This window comes from Rhinoderma darwinii, chromosome 1, assembly GCF_050947455.1.
Source record: "Rhinoderma darwinii isolate aRhiDar2 chromosome 1, aRhiDar2.hap1, whole genome shotgun sequence".
NCBI classification, from domain to species: domain Eukaryota; kingdom Metazoa; phylum Chordata; class Amphibia; order Anura; family Rhinodermatidae; genus Rhinoderma; species Rhinoderma darwinii.
The window spans coordinates 628,985,598-629,002,285 of record NC_134687.1 but is presented as its reverse complement, the minus strand read 5'-3'; the positions used below and the strand labels follow the sequence as shown (position 1 = coordinate 629,002,285).

Sequence of the window (16,688 nt, the reverse complement as noted above, 5' to 3'; positions counted from 1 at the left end):
ACCTCTTCATCCAACACATCTTGCGCCTGCACGGCTTACCTTGGCATATCGTGTCTGATCAGGGGGTTCAGTTAACCTCAAGGTTCTGGAGAGACCTCTGTAAACTTCTCAATGTTAAGTTGGACTTTTCCTCAGCCTACCATCCTCAGTCCAATGGTCAAGTCGAGAGGATCAATCAGATCATGGAGAACTACCTACGACACTTCATCTCCAAGCAGCATGATGACTGGGTGCAGCTTCCTCCTTAGGCCGAGTTTTCATACAATAACCATACTGTAATGATGGAGTAAGGAGACAGACAGGTGAGCTCTAATCTAACCGCCACTCACTCCCTGCCTACTTGCACGACCCGTCCTAGGCGACGGCGTACAACTGGGCGACGGTCCCTACGCTCAATACGTACACGAGAGACAAACAGACAAGGGTACACAGAAGCTAAGGGAAATGGGGCAGTTGCCCACGGCAACACCGTGAACAACAAGAGTAGTGAACGAGCCGAGTCAAACCAGGAGTGTACGAAGTACCAAACGCAGAGCAGGAGCGTAGTCAGTTAAACTAGGGTCAAAATGAAGCTGAGGTCAATAGTAATAGCTGGAACAGCAGAGCCAGGAAACAGGAGAGAGTCACAGGTAAAGACAAGAAGCAAAATGAAGGTATACATAGACCGAGAATGGGAGCTAGAACCGTCTGGCCAGGCTGTGATAGGTTCTCCCACTCCTCAGCCTACTAGCCTGAGTGGTAGCAGATTGAGTCACTCTATCAGACCTAGGAGTATATGCAGACTGATTAACCACGGGCGTCGACACAGAAGCTGTTTCTGGCAGATCCTTTACACATACCAGCGAGTCCACAAGAAATGCAACGTTCTTCATTGTCTACGGCCAACACCCATGAATTCCTCTCCCGGTATGCATTATGTCCGAAGTGCCTGCAGCTGATTCTGCTTTTAAGGACTTCCTGCAGATCTGGCAGCAGACCCGATCCTTCATTCTGCTGGCGGTGGACAGCATGAAACATAAGGCAGAAACAAGGAGAAGAGAACCTCCACAGTTTCTTCCAGGTACCAAGGTCTGACCGTCCTTCAGAAATATCCGGCTGAGGGTGCCATCATACAAGTTTGCTCCCAGGTTCCACGGACACTTTGAGATCTAGCAACAGATCAACCCTGTCTCCTACAAGCTTCGGCTGCTTCCTACCCTCAAGATCGCCAACTCCTTCCATGTCTCCCTTCTGAAGCCTGTGGTCCTGAACCGCTACTTCAAGATTCCTAGTCCTGCAGTTGCTCCCAGCGGTTCGTCAGATACATTTGACGTTAAGGAGATCCTGGACACCAAGAGAGTGGGAGGAAGAACTTTTTATTTGGTGGATTGGAGGGGGTTTGGTCCTAAATAGAGAGGTCCTGGGAGCCAGAGGAGAACCTCAATGCCCCTACCCTCCTGAAGAAGTTTATCTCTCGCTCTGGTCCCAAGAGGAGGGGGCATAAGAGGGGGGTTACTGTAACACCCATGGCCACAGGCCGTCAGGTTTACTCACCTCCTGACGACCGCAGCCATGGATAAGTGAGCGCTGGCCCGCATCTCCTCCTCAGGAGACGCCAGCGCTCACTTCCGCTTCACTCTGCTGTGTCCCGTAGGGTGTGCGCACACGCTCGTGCCTGCTACCCAAATTAGCCCATGAGCATGCTGGACTATAAGAAGGGCCCTGCCCTTTCCTGCATTGCCTGAACATTGTTGTCATTTACCTATGTTCGTTTCTGCAAATGGTCCCTTAAGTATCTTCCAGTTCCCAGTGTTCCCATTCCTGCTACCTGTATCCTGTCTCCCTTGCAATCCTGGATCTAGTGTCATTTAGAGTTGGAGTCGTGTCGTGCTGTGTGCTACGCCTTCCTGGTTATACCACGCCTGGTGTCCGCCTGCTGCCAAGGTCCCATCCAAGCGTGTTTTCACTACTGTCATAGGTTACCACAGGTACACCTACCCGAACTATTAACTTTGTCTTGTACCCTGTTGGCCAGCTGCTATTCCGTCAAGGCGGTATGGCCTAGTGGGTCCACGCACCCAACGTGACAAAAGGTAAGAGCGGTCAGCCTAGAGGTCAGGACAGGAGGGAGACTTGTGCTGCTGCTGTGTTCAGCTCACAGGGCATTGTCCACACTGATAATTTGAGAACGGAACAATTCTCATGCTAATTACAATTCTTTCCCAAATTTCAGACTAAATTATTTAGTATTGGTTCCTTTTTAAAATATTTAGTTTTCTGTAATATCTGCATTACTCAGTGACCGTGCTGCAATGTGAGCTCCAAAACATTCACATTTCGCCAATAAATGTCAAAATTAATGTTGTCCCACGATTTCTATGGTCTTCTAGGAGTTCATCTGGGAAAGTCAAGAGCAACCTTCTACAGCCATCACTTTGTGGCCACATAGACTGTTGTGCTACAGTGGCATGAACAGAGGCAGAAAGCTCCACAGAAGAACTAATATTCTGACGTATTGTAGGACCACCTAAAATGTGCTTAGCGTTCACTAAGGTGTTTGTTCATGGTCATCCTCTAGTCTATAAGACCAGTTCTAATGGTGGAAAGTCAAAGCCAACGGGACTTGTTTAGCCATCTTCAAGACATTTCACCTTTAACCGGTTAAGGACTAGGCTGTTTTACAGCTAAATGACCAGAGCAAATTTCACAATTTTGCTATGCGCTTCTTTAGATGATTATAACTCTGCAGGTGAATAAAGTTCATCTTTGAATTTTACACTCTTTTTAAAGGACAGGTAGGGCTTTCTTTTAGTGTCATTTGTCAGTATATATCATTTTATTTTTTTCTCTAGAGTGGGCAAAATTGGAAAAAAATGCAAGAATTTAGCAATTGCGTCAGTTTATGCTAGCATTTTTCACACACAGTATGGACCACGGACAAAATTCATCTCCTTTCACATTCTTCCACTTCTCCCGTGCATGGGGATACCAAATATGTGTGCCTTATTCACTGTGCGGGCATGTGCCAGGGCTTGGCATAAAAGGAGGCTTTTTGGCCTTTTCGGTCCAGGAATTTAGCATTTGATTTTATAGCCGCATACTGTTTTTTGGGGGTGTAATGCTGCTGAAACATTAGAAACACCCCACAAATGACTTCATTCACACAAGTAGACCCCACAAGGTTTCCTTCAAGGGGTTTATCATATTTTTAGACAGTCCAGTTTTCTTCTGAAAGTTTCTTGAATAAGATGGAACAAAATAAAATCAGCTTTTTTTTTAGCAAATGTGTCGGTTTATGCCAGCATTTTTCACACACCGTATAGACCACGGCCAAAATTCATCTCCTTTCACATTCTGCCACTTCTCCCGTGCATGGGGATACCAAATATGTGTGCCTTATTCAGAGGTGTAGCTAGGTTCTCCAGCACCCGGGGCAAAGATTCAGTTTGGCCCCCCCCCAACCTCTTTCCCGACATCTTCTTCCCCCTCGCCGTGTTTGTTTTCTCTACCAATCGACACAACACCAGAACCAAGCTCGGTACATATATACAGCCCCAGAACAAATACAGCTCAATTTAGTGCAACCCCTGCTGTACAGGTGTGTACAGCGTAAAACTACAGCTCCCAGCATAGCCCGAACAATGGTAAGTATATGCTGGGAGATGCCGTTTCACAAAAATAAATCCTATCATAATCACACCATCCATCATCTTGCTGCAGATCATACAGTGACTACATTACTGATTAGAGGCAGAATAAACATTTACATTAAGTGACTCACCGGTGACATCTCAGATTCTAGTTCTTTTTCTCCATCCGGTCCAGACCTCTATGATGACTTCTCCCGGTCACAGACCATTTCTGCAGTTTGCCGCTCAGATGTCTTCAGCTTCTCACTTTACCAACATTTCTACACCTATAAACAAAGATAAAGTTATCATTATACCACACACTACGCCCCTAAATATAATAGCGCCAAACACTGCACCTCTAAATATAATAGCACCATACACCGTGTCCCACACACACACACTGTGCCCCCTGTAGATTGTGCCTGCCATAGAGCCCCCTGTAGATAGTGCCTGCCATAGAGCCCCTGTAGATAGTGCCCCATATAGACCACCCCTGTATATAGTGTCCCACAAATAACTCCCCCTATAGTGCTCTACAGATAGCCCACCCCTGTATATAGCCCCCTGTAGATATAGCCCACCCCTGTATATAGAGCTCTACAGATAGCCCAACCATGTATGTAGCCCCCCTGTAGATATAGCCCACCCCTGTATATAGTGCTCCACATATAGTCCACCCCTGTATATAGTGTTTCACAGATAGCCCACCCCTGTATATAGCCCCCCCCGTGTACATATAGTCCACCCCTGTATATAGTGCTCCACTAGATAGTCCACCCCTGTATATAGTGCTCCACAGATAGCCCACCCCTGTATATAGTGTTTCACAGATAGCCCACCCCTGTATATAGCCCCCCTTGTACATATAGCCCACCCCTGTATATAGTGCTCCACTAGAAAGTCCACCCCTGTATATAGTGCTCCACAGATAGTCCACCCCTGTATATACTATATACAAGGGTGGGCTATCTGTGGAGCACTATATACAGGGGTGGACTATATGTACAAGGGGGCTATATACAGGGGTGGGCTTTCTGTGGAGCACTATATACAGGGGTGGACTATATGTACAAGGGGGCTATATACAGGGGTGGGTTTTCTGTGGAGCACTATAGGGGGAGCTATTTGTGGGATACTATATACAGGGGTGGGCTATATCTACAGGGGGACTATGTCTACAGGGGGACTATATACATGGGTGGGCTATCTACAGGGGGACCATATCTACAGGGGGACCATATCTACAGGGGGACCATATCTACAGGGCTGGGCTATATCTACAGGGCTGGGCTATATCTACAGGGGTGGGCTATATCTACAGGGCTGGGATATACACAGGGGGGCTATATATACAGGGGTGGGCTATACACAGGGGGGCTATATATACAGAGGGGGGCTATACACAGGGGGCTATATCTACAGGGGTGGGCTATATACAGGGGTGGGCTATATACAGGGGGATTATATCTACAGGGGGCTATATCTACAGGGCTGGGCTATATACAGGGCGACTATATCTACAGGGGGGGGCTATATGCTGGGGTGGGCTATCTATGGAGCACCATATACAGGGGTGGGCTATATCTACAGGGGGCTGTATACTATATAGCCCACCCCTGTATATGGTGCTCTATAGACAGCCCACTGCAGTATATAGCCCCCCCTGTAGATATAGTCGCCCTGTATATAGCCCAGCCCTGTAGATATAGTCCCCTTGTATATAGCCCAGCCCTGTAGATATAGTCCCCCTGTAGATATAGTCCCCCTGTAGATATAGTCCCCCTGTATATAGCCCAGCCCTGTAGATATAGTCCCCCTGTATATAGCCCAGCAGATATAGTCCCCCTGTATATAGCCCAGCCCTGTAGATATAGTCCCCCTGTATATAGCCCAGCCCTGTAGATATAGTCCCCTTGTAGATAGACACCCCCCGTAGATAAAGTCCCCCGTGTAGACAAAGTCCCCCCCGCAGATACAGCCAGACTTCTATTACAATTTAGAAAAATAAAAATAAAAAATAAATAAATTTCAAACTCACCTTATTCCCGCTCCCACGCCGTCCGGCAGCCATGGAGACCTGCGCTCTTCTGCGCAGGTCCCCTGGGGGTTGAACACAGCGTCTATGAAAGGCGCTGATTGGCTGGGCAGGATGACTTTCCCTGCCAGTCAGTCAGCGCCTTTCATCGACGGAAGCGTCACTGGTACAAAAGGTACCAGTCGCTTCATTCGTGGAAAGGCGCTGAATGGCCGGGCACGGAACGTGCCCGGTCATTCATTGCTTCTAATGGTACCTGTGTCCTTGCGACACAGGTACAATTATAGTGCAGGAGGAGGGGGCGCTGGCGCCCCCCTCTGAACTGTGCTCGGGGCACATGCCCCGCTTCCCCCCCCCTAGCTACGCCCCTGCCTTATTCACTGTGCGGGCATGTGCCAGGGCTTGGCATAAACGGAGGCTTTTTGGTCCAGGAATTTTGCATTTGATTTTAGAGCCGCATACTGTTTTCTGGGGGGCCTAATGCTGCTGAAACATTAGAAACACCCCATAAATGACTTCATTCACACAAGTAGACCCCACAAGGTTTCCTTCAAGGGGCTTATCATATTTTTAGACAGTCCAGTTTTCTTCTGAAAGTTTCTTGAATAAGATGGAACAAAATAAAATTAGAAATTTTTTAGCAAATGCGTCAGTTTATACCAGCATTTTTCACACACAGAATGGACCACGGACACAATTCATCTCCTTTCACATTCTGCCACTTCTCCTGAGCATGGGGATACCAAATATGTGGCCTTATTTATCACATAGAGATGTAGGAGGGCGGACGATAGAAGAAGCTTATTTCACAAATCGCTTTTTTTCAAAGCTGGTTTTACAAAACTCAACAGAGTTTCTATAACACTTCCAAAATATCTGCTCTTGAAGCAGAAATCCCAAAATATTCATCTAGGGGTATAATGGGAATTTATTTTTTGGGGTTTTCTAAAATAAGAAATTGCAGGTTTAAGCAAACATGACATCCACCCCCACCCATTCCCTCCCTCACCCTTGGAGTAAAATCAGGGGAAAAATAAAAAATTAATGTAGGGCAAATATATTTTCAACAAATTAACTAAAATCTAATAATTCAGAACAGTGTGGTATTTTTTAAAACATGGCTCAATGCACAGGCCTGGTTGCGAGGGACATGAGGGACAGAAATATCGGGAATCTTTGCGGTGCCCGTCTTTTCTGCAGACGCGGCACTTTTTCTGGGGGTTGCTTCTGGTTGGTGTTGGGGGAATCCGACTGATGAAGTGTCTTTCAGTCAGTCGCGTGACATCCTCAGACTGGGGGCATTCTCGGGTGTCCTGAACGTCAAATATGAGGCCTTCATCAATTTTCTCCTGGAAATCCAGGTATGTGTCTCTGCCTCTGTTTTTTTTGTAGAGCACAAATGAGTTGTGGATGGCCCGGCCACCTGTAACAAATAAATGGCCACCTTTTTGTACCAGGTTTTAGTTTTGCGTTTTACTAAATAGGGCTGTAAAACCTGGTCGCTTAAATCCACCCCCCCCATGTACTTGTTATATTCGGACACGCTCACTGGTTTGTGCTTGTCCGATGTTGCCCCTCTTTCCCTCACTGCCACTGTTCCTGCGGTATGAATCGTGCTTAGCACATACACATCTTTGCGATCCCTGAACTTGACCGCCAGCAATTCCTCAGATGCATAAGCACAGGAGTCCCCCTTTACCATGCGCTTCCCCACTAATTGCTGTGGAAAACCAATCCGGTTTTTGCGCATGGTACCACATGCCCCAGTCCTTGCAGCATGCAAATGCCTAAACAGGGGCACACTGGAATAAAAATTATCACAGTACAGGTGGTACCCTTTGTGAAGCAGAGGCTACATTATCTCCCACACGATCTTACTGCTGGTGGAAAGATCAGGGGGGCATCCAGGAACATTTATTGTGCGGTCCCGCCCTTCATAAATCCTGAAGGCGGTGGTATATCCTGACCCGCTTTCACACAATTTGTAGAGCTTAACGCCATATCTTGCCCTTTTGGAAGGTAGATATTGGCGAAAGCTAAGTCTGCCATGAAAGTTGAGGAGGGATTCGTCCACGCTTACATTCTGCTCAGGGGTGTAGAGTTGCAGAAATAAATTATTCAGGGAATTTATTAGCGGTCTAATTTTGAAAAACCGATCCCGGTTTGCATCGGTACTTGGGGGGGCCTGTACATTGTCATTGAAGTGGAGGAACCTCATTATTGTCTCATAACGAGACCTGGGCATTACTGCAGAATTCACTGGGGTGGCTTGGGCGGGTCTTGTTGACCAGTAAGACCTAATGGAGGGCTTTTTGACAATACCCATATTTAGGGTGAGCCCCAAATTTTTTTTTAATTCCTGCAAATTGGTGGGCGTCCAATCTCTGGCATGGGTGGATGAAGGTTTCTGCCTTATATATTGCGTGGCATATAAATTTGTTTCGTGGACAATCTGATTTAGGATGTCGTCCGTTATAAATAAATGGAAAAAATCAATTTGGACAAAATTTGTATTGTCCACGGTTATGCCAGGAGTGGCCGTAAATCCGTGGATTCTAGGCCCAAAAGATGGGGCAGGTGCCCATACAAGAGCCTGGACTGGAGGGACCAGTCTGTCCCGTGCTACAGCGCTACTTGGCCCTGCGCTTTCATGTTCTGCACTTTCAACTGCATCAGGGACAACATCCCCTGAAGATGAACCTGAAGTGACGCTGTCATCGTCACTACCCAAAACAGGTTCCATCTCTGATGCCATCTCTGATGCGGTCTCCGACTCAGACCACAGCATGGCGTATGCCTCCTCGGCGCTAAACAACTTCCTCACCATAACGTCACTAACACTAACACTAACTAAACCAATTATTATTTTTTATTTTTTTTTTATAAAACACACAAACTAACTGCTATATATATCTACACTACCGCTAACAAAAAAATAAACCGCTATTGCTATATATATTATATATATGTGGATATATATCTAATTATATACTCCCTACCTGCCTATTCTAATAGAATAAAAGAAAGAAAGGTAGATAGATAGAAAAAAAGATAGATGGATAGATAGATAGATAGATAGATAGATAGATAGATAGATAGATAGATAGATAGATAGATAGATAGATAGATAGATAGATATGAGATAGATAGATAGATAGATAGATAGATAGATAGATAGATAGATAGATAGATAGATAGATAGATAGATAGATAGATAGATACATAGATACATAGATACATAGATACATAGATACATAGATTGTATAGATAGATAGATAGATAGATAGATAGATAGATAGATAGATAGATAGATAGATAGATAGATAGATAGATAGATAGATAGATAGATAGATAGATAGATTGTATAGATAGATAGATAGATAGATAGATAGATAGATAGATAGATAGATAGATAGATAGATAGATAGATAGATAGATAGATAGATAGATAGATAGATTGTATAGATAGATAGAAATCTATCTATACAGGGAATGTTTTAGAGTGTAACAGTAAGCCCAGCGTAATGTAGGCGCAGCCGTAATGAAGGAAGCGCATGACTAGGTGTTTGGGAGTTCTAGGCTATTATGTTCTAGGTATTATGTTTTAGGCTATATTTATAGGGATTGGAGGGTTATGTGAAAGGGGCATGGGGCAAAATATATCTATATGTGGTGGGTGGAGAATAAAGTATATAAGTCCATGCGGGGAAGAGGCAGCCCTCTTTCCCGCTGGACAACAGGAGAAAGTTTTGTCCTGTTATTATAGTGAAAAGAAAAATATACAGATAAATAATTTTACTTACCTGATGGAAGCAGCGATGGAGTCAACGATGGCCAGGATCCGGGATGCAGCGATGCAGCACGGCGTGGGATGGCTGGATGCGCTGATTGCCGGGGCTCTTCCTCCGGTTCCAGCGGCTGGAGAGGAGAGTGAGGGACGCAGCAGCAGGCGTTCCAGGCCTCAGGAGAGGCCTTCATCTGCAGAGACGCCTCGGTCTGGTCGGCGCCGAGGGAGCCCCTCCAGGGACCCTCCTCCTCCTGCTGGTCCGGAGCTGCACCCTGGCGACGGTCCACGGAGGTCAGGGAGGAATCCCATCAGGCGGGCGAGACCGGAGGTGACAGGAGGGGGGGGGCCGCGGCGGCCATCTTCCTCCCTCCTGTCTTCAACAACAACGCCGGAAGTGGAGGCGGGACCGGATGCGCGCGCAAGACCGGATGCGCGCACAGGACCGGATGTGCGCGCTGGGCCGGATGCGCGCGCAGGTCCGGAAGTGACGGCTTTCTCCGGCGCCGATGCTCCAGGTGCCGGAGGAGCTCAGCGTACAGACATCAGGACACCAGCACCGACCCGTAGGAAGAGGCGGGCGGCATCTAGATGGGGAGCGAGATCGCCTCCTGCAGGAGCAGGGAGGCGTGCGGCGGCGACAGCGACCGGAGGTACCCGGGCAACTTCTTGGAGTGACGCCGGGCCCCATCCGGACGAGGGGGGGCAGCGGTCTGCTATACAGGCAGCGACAACGACAAGAAGATTTTATTTTGACAGCCCTGCAGAAGGACTGGATCGGCAGGGCTGTCGTTCTGAATATGCCACGCCACCAGGGGGTGGCAGGATCGTGGACGGGCCGCATTCCGCGGAGCCTAGAGCAGCAGCGACTGGAAGTGCGGGGAGCTACGGGGAGCGTGGGGTGCAGGAGCACCACTCCCCAGGATCGTCACGACCGACGCCTGGATTATCGGGAGTGATGGACGCGTCCGCTGGGAGGTCACCTCAGGGACGGCCGGGTGAGTCTACCACGGATGTGGTGACGGGGATGTGTGGGGGGGATGTGGGGGGGATGTTGTCAATGTCACAGATGCAATTGTTGTTTAGAGGGATGCAGGAGTATTTTAGGAGAATTGTGCCAGGCGTAGAGCAGTCGCCAGCGAGGGTATGGGGCGCTGCTAGTGAGGCGTTTGCTAGTGCGGCAGGGAGTGCGGTTGCTAATGAGGCGATTTCTGGTGCAACTGCGGCAGTGATTGCGGGTGTTAGTGAAGTGGCGCCGGTTGTGGGTGCCGTAGTGGCTGTGGGAAAAGCGGTTGACGAGGCGGCTAGTACAGCTAAGAAGGTGGTGGAGGATGTGCGTTTGGCTGACGCCGCTAAAGGTGAGGTTTATGTGTGTTTTGAGGGCCCGCTGGGGGCACATTTGAAGGTGGAAATTAGGGAAAAGATATGGAAAGATGAATATGTTGAGATTTTTTCTTTGCTGCCGTTAGAGAAGTTTAATTTGGACCGGTGGAAACCGGATGAAAGTAAGAAGGAGGAGGAGGAGCGGCGGCGGTATCGTTTGATTCCACGGACTTTTGCGAATTGGCTGCAGGCCTTCGCTATCTTGGCTAGTGTGGTGGGTGAGAAGGCGCCGGAGAACTGTTCGGCGCTATTCTGTTATATGGATTCGGTAGGGGAGGCGTATCGTGTATACGGTGGTAATGCGTGGTTGCGGTATGACGAACAGTTTCGTCAGCGGAAGTCGGTGCGCCCGTCGTTGCGATGGGATCACAAGGATATCAGTTTATGGATGCGTCTGATGTCTGCGCCAAAACAGGGGCAGCAGCCCTTTCGGGATGCGGCCGGCGGTCAGGGGTCAGCAGCGGGTCGGTCAGGATCCTCAGGAAAGGGGTGTTGCTGGCAGTATAATGAGGGGCATTGCAAGTTCGGCCCAGATTGTAGGTACAAGCACGAGTGCTCCGGTTGCGGAGGCGCCCATGGTTTGTCCAGATGCTTCAAGAAGCATAAGGGCAGGCAGGGAGATGCTGAGCAGAAGAGGGGCGACGCCGGTGAGGGTGGAAAGGATGCTCCCGTTTTTAAGGGGCTATCCAAATAGGAAAGTGGCGGATTTGTTGTGGTTAGGATTTTCAGAAGGTTTTCGGATTCCTTGTACGTCGGTTGGACGTGATGGGGTAGTCCGTAATTTGTCGTCTGCTTTGGCGCGGCCTGATCTGGTTACGGATAAGCTGCTGAAGGAGGTGGCTTTGGGCCGCATGGCGGGGCCGTTTTCCTCCCCGCCTGTTCAGAATTTGCGTGTTTCCCCGTTAGGTTTGGTTCCAAAAAAGGAGGTGAATAAATTCCGCCTTATTCATCACTTGTCTTATCCGGAAGGCGAGTCGGTGAATGACGGCATTGATCCGGCCCTGTGCGCGGTTAGTTACACTAACTTTGATGCGGCGGTTGTTTGGGTTCGGAAATACGGGAAGGGCTCTCTGTTAGCGAAAACTGACATTGAGGCCGCTTTTCGTTTATTGCCGGTGCATCCGGATAGTTTTTGTTTGCTGGGATGTTATTGGCAGGAGGAATATTTTGTGGATTGTTGCCTCCCGATGGGCTGCTCCATTTCATGCGCTTATTTTGAGATGTTTAGCACGTTTTTGGAGTGGGTGGTCCGTCGGGAGGCGCAGGTGCAATCTGCGCTGCATTATCTGGATGATTTCCTGTTTATCGGGCCGCCGGGTACCTATGTGTGTGCAGGATTGCTACACACTATGGAGAGAGTGGCAAGGGATTTTGGGGTACCTCTGGCGCCTGAAAAAACTGAGGGACCCACGACGGTCATTAAGTTTTTGGGAATCATGATTGATTCAGATAACATGGAGTGTCGCTTGCCTGATCATAAGTTGCTGGAGATGAGAGAGTTGGTGGCGAGTGCGCTGCGCAGGAAGAAGATCCAGTTGCGGGATTTGCAATCCTTGTTGGGGCATTTGAATTTTGCTTGTAGGATTATGCCCATGGGGCGGGTGTTTTGCAGGCGATTGGCGAGTGCTACCGCAGGGGTGCATTCCCCTCATCATTTCATTAGGTTGTCGGCGGAGTTGAAAGCTGATTTGTTGGTGTGGGGGGAGTTTTTGCAGTGCTATAATGGGCGGTCGGTGCTCATGTATCAGCCGGTGTCTAGTGTGGACTTGGAGCTGTATACTGATGCATCAGGTGCTTGTGGATTTGGGGCTTATTTCCAGGGGCAGTGGTGTGCAGGAGTTTAGCCAGATGCTTGGCATGAATGTGGTTTTGTCCGTAACTTGGCTCTGCTGGAATTGTTCCCGATTGTGGTGGCGGCGGAGTTGTGGGGGGATTGTCTGCGGGACCGGAGAGTGCGTTTCGTATGTGACAATCTGGGTGTCGTTCAGGCTGTTAATGCGCAGACAGCTAATTCTCCGCCAGTCGTGCGGCTATTGCGACATTTAGTTTTGAGAGGTCTGATGTTGAATGCGCATTTTGTGGCAGTGCATATTCCTGGGGTGCTGAATTCTGTGGCTGATTCCCTTTCTCGTCAACAGTGGGACAGGTTTCGTCTGCTGGCGCCGGGGGCGGAGTCTCATGGCCTGCCTTGTCCAGAGCATCTGTGGAAGGTGGTGTGACAATGGCGATGTCGCTCGTGGAAAGGTCGGTTAGTGCGGTTACGTGGCAGAGGTACAGTGCGGTATGGCAGGTATGGGAGGCGTTGTTGGAAAATGCGCAGGCAGGTATTGCAGATCGGCAGGCGTGTTTGCTGTATTTTATAGGAAAGGCGTACAGTGAGGGGTCGTCTGCAGCAACGGTCGCTCGGAGTTTGTCGGCCTTGGCTTTTTGGTTTAAGAAGAAAGGTGAGGAGGATGTGACTAAGTCCTTTCTGGTGCGGCAGGCAATGAAGGGTTTCAGGAGGGGTTCCGCAGTTAGGGATCTCAGGAAGCCGGTGTCATTTGAGCTGTTGGTAGCGATTTGTGATTTGTTGAGGGAGGTTTGTGTTTCAGCATTTGAAGTGCGGCTATTTACACTGGCCTTTTCTTTGGCTTTCTTTGGGGCGTTCCGGATATCGGAGTTGGTGTCGGCCAGTAAGAGTGTGGCAGGGGGTTTATTGTACGCGGATGTGGATTTGGATGGCTCCTGCCTTTCTTGTTTGCTTCGTAGATCTAAGACAGATCAGGAAGGGAGAGGTTTTGTGGTGCGCTTGTATGAGTTACCGGGGTCGCGGGTGTGCCCGGTACGCGGTTTTCGGGAGTTTGTTGCGGTGAGGCCTGAGGGCCCGGCATCCTTGTTGGTTCATGCAGACGGGCTGTCTCTGTCAAAATTCCAGTTTTCACAGGTGTTCAAAAAATGTATCCTGTTGTCTGGCAGAGGTGGAGCAGGTTTTAGCTCTCATTCTTTTAGAATTGGCGCAGCTACGGAAGCAGCTCGGTGGGGTTTATCCCCGGCGATGGTTAAGAAGATCGGTAGGTGGGAGTCAGACCGATATAGGTTGTATGTGCGGCCTCATTTGCTGTGAGGCGGTGGAGATAAGATGTGCTGGAGGTGGATATGGAGTAGTTACGTTGTTGTTTTGTGTTGTTTTAGGTGCAGGTCCCTGCTTGATTTGGATCATGGGGCACTCCTACGTGCACTGGGGAGGTGTGCGTGCTGATGTTCGTCCGGCCGGACGGCAGTTGGGCATGGATCACGCAGAAGTGCAGGTCAGATGGTTGGGCCTGCGGGGCATGCTGTGGTGTAGGCTGTTACCAGAGGTACAATTTTATGCGGGTTTGGACAGGGCGCCGGATATCTTAGTGGTGCACCTTGGCGGCAATGATTTGGGCATTCGGTCGTCCAGGGATTTAGTGAGGGATGTGAAGATTGACCTTTTGCGGTTGTGGTCGGCGTTCCCAGGAGTGGTTATTGTATGGTCTGATATTGTGGCTCGCAAGGTGTGGCGGCAGGCACGTTCCGTACATAGCTTAAATAAAGCGCGAGCAAAGGTCAACAAGGTAGTTGGCAGATTTGTGGCACGCAATGGCGGTGTTGTGGTGCGGCATAAGGAGTTGGAGGGTAGAGAGGTAGGTTTCCTCAGGGCGGATGGTGTTCATCTAAACGAGGTGGGTCTGGATATGTGGACCCTGGACATTAAGGAGGGCATGGAGAAAGCCCTGCAGTTGTGGAGGGACAATCATGTGTAAGGGGTCACACATGATTGTCGTGGCGGTAGGAGGAGGGGTCTTTGGAGGCACGGAATGGTAAGAAGGAGAAGCAACAATGGAGATTGTTGCAAGAGAACTCGGGGCGTTTAACCCGGGATAGTATTGGAGGGGCTGGGGAGTGGTTACCCAGCTCATATATATTCCTGATGGGCAGGGTCCCCAGGAAGGGAGAGAGAGGTCTTGGACATGGTTGGTGCCCTCGGGTCAGGTGAAGAACGGCTGTAGGGTAAGGGGTCCAGACCTAATAAGGAAACGATGGAGTTTAATGATTGAAGTGCCTTCAAGGATCCTTTATCTGGAGTTGGGAAATAGAGCAGGATGTTATCATGGAGTTATGATGTGTTTATGGTTATGCTCTTTTTCAGAAAAAAGGTGTGTTTAATAAATGGCTGCTGTGGCCTTTACACCAAAATTCATGTGTGGTCTCTTATTGGGGTTTGGGGTGTAAGGTCGTAGATAGCGGAAGCATCAAACATACCTTAAGTCAAGTAAGCCCAGCGTAATGTAGGCGCAGCCGTAATGAAGGAAGCGCATGACTAGGTGTTTGGGAGTTCTAGGCTATTATGTTCTAGGTATTATGTTTTAGGCTATATTTATAGGGATTGGAGGGTTATGTGAAAGGGGCATGGGGCAAAATGTATCTATATGTGGTGGGTGGAGAATAAAGTATATAAGTCCATGCGGGGAAGAGGCAGCCCTCTTTCCCGCTGGACAACAGGAGAAAGTTTGTCCCGCCCGCCCTCCCAGTATTTTCTCCTGTTTATGGGAATTTGTCGGTTGGGGTTTTGTTTTGTCACAGTAGCGATGGCGGTAGGAGGAGGGGTCTTTGGAGGCACGGAATGGTAAGAAGGAGAAGCAACAATGGAGATTGTTGCAAGAGAACTCGGGGCGTTTAACCCGGGATAGTATTGGAGGGGCTGGGGAGTGGTTACCCAGCTCATATATATTCCTGATGGGCAGGGTCCCCAGGAAGGGAGAGAGAGGTCTTGGACATGGTTGGTGCCCTCGGGTCAGGTGCAGAACGGCTGTAGGGTAAGGGGTCCAGACCTAATAAGGAAACGATGGAGTTTAATGATTGAAGTGCCTTCAAGGATCCTTTATCTGGAGTTGGGAAATAGAGCAGGATGTTATCATGGAGTTATGATGTGTTTATGGTTATGCTCTTTTTCAGAAAAAAGGTGTGTTTAATAAATGGCTGCTGTGGCCTTTACACCAAAATTCATGTGTGGTCTCTTATTGGGGTTTGGGGTGTAAGGTCGTAGATAGCGGAAGCATCAAACATACCTTAAGTCATGTATTTTTTTTCACAGTATTCTTCTGGCAGCAATTATCTCGAGTCTCTTCTTCTCCTCAAACTGAAACAATGTTTGAGGAGAAGAAAAGAGGCAGGAGATTTGCTGCCAGAAAAGTCAAAATAAAACAAATGTGGTCGCTGTGATAGGTTTTCACAGTGACCACATGTTCAGGGACCATCAGATTGGTCCCTGATACTCTGCCCAGTGCCCAGAGCTGTTGGTAACAGCGTGGGCACAGGGCTGTGTGCACGCGATCGCGTGCACACTGTTTTATACGTAGAAATGCATGTGATCGCTGTGATTGGTTGTCACAGCGATCACATGTTCAGGGGCCAAAAGATTGGCCCCTGACATTCTGCCCAGTGCCCATGGCTGTTAGCAACAGCCAGGGCATAGAGCTGTGTGCACGCGATCGCGCGTGCACAGTCTCTGAAGTGCCGCCGTAATTAGTCTATACGGCGGACTTCAGAGACCCTGACCGCTGGCCGTATAAATACAGCCAGCGGTCGGGAACCTGTTAAGTGACTTCCTCAAATACTACATGCATGGTGCAGTTAGGTCCAGAATTATTCGGGCAGTGGCACAATCTTCATGATTTGGGCTCTGCTGCCACCACATTGGATTTGAAATGAAACAACTGAGATGCAATTGAAGTGGAGACTTTCAGGCTTAATTCAAGGGGTTGAACAAAAATATCCTGTGAAACGTTTAGGAATTGCAATAATTTTTCTACACAGCCTCCTCATTTCAGGGGCTCAAAAGTAATTGGGCAAATTAACATTACCATAAATA

At 48.7% G+C, this 16,688-nt stretch overlaps 1 long non-coding RNA gene across 1 annotated transcript in view; it reads right to left on the bottom strand.

The window, feature by feature from the left end:
• The window catches only part of LOC142747954 (uncharacterized), a 101,044-nt gene that overhangs the window by 19,294 nt on the left and 65,062 nt on the right, over positions 1–16,688 (bottom strand). The window lies entirely within an intron of this gene.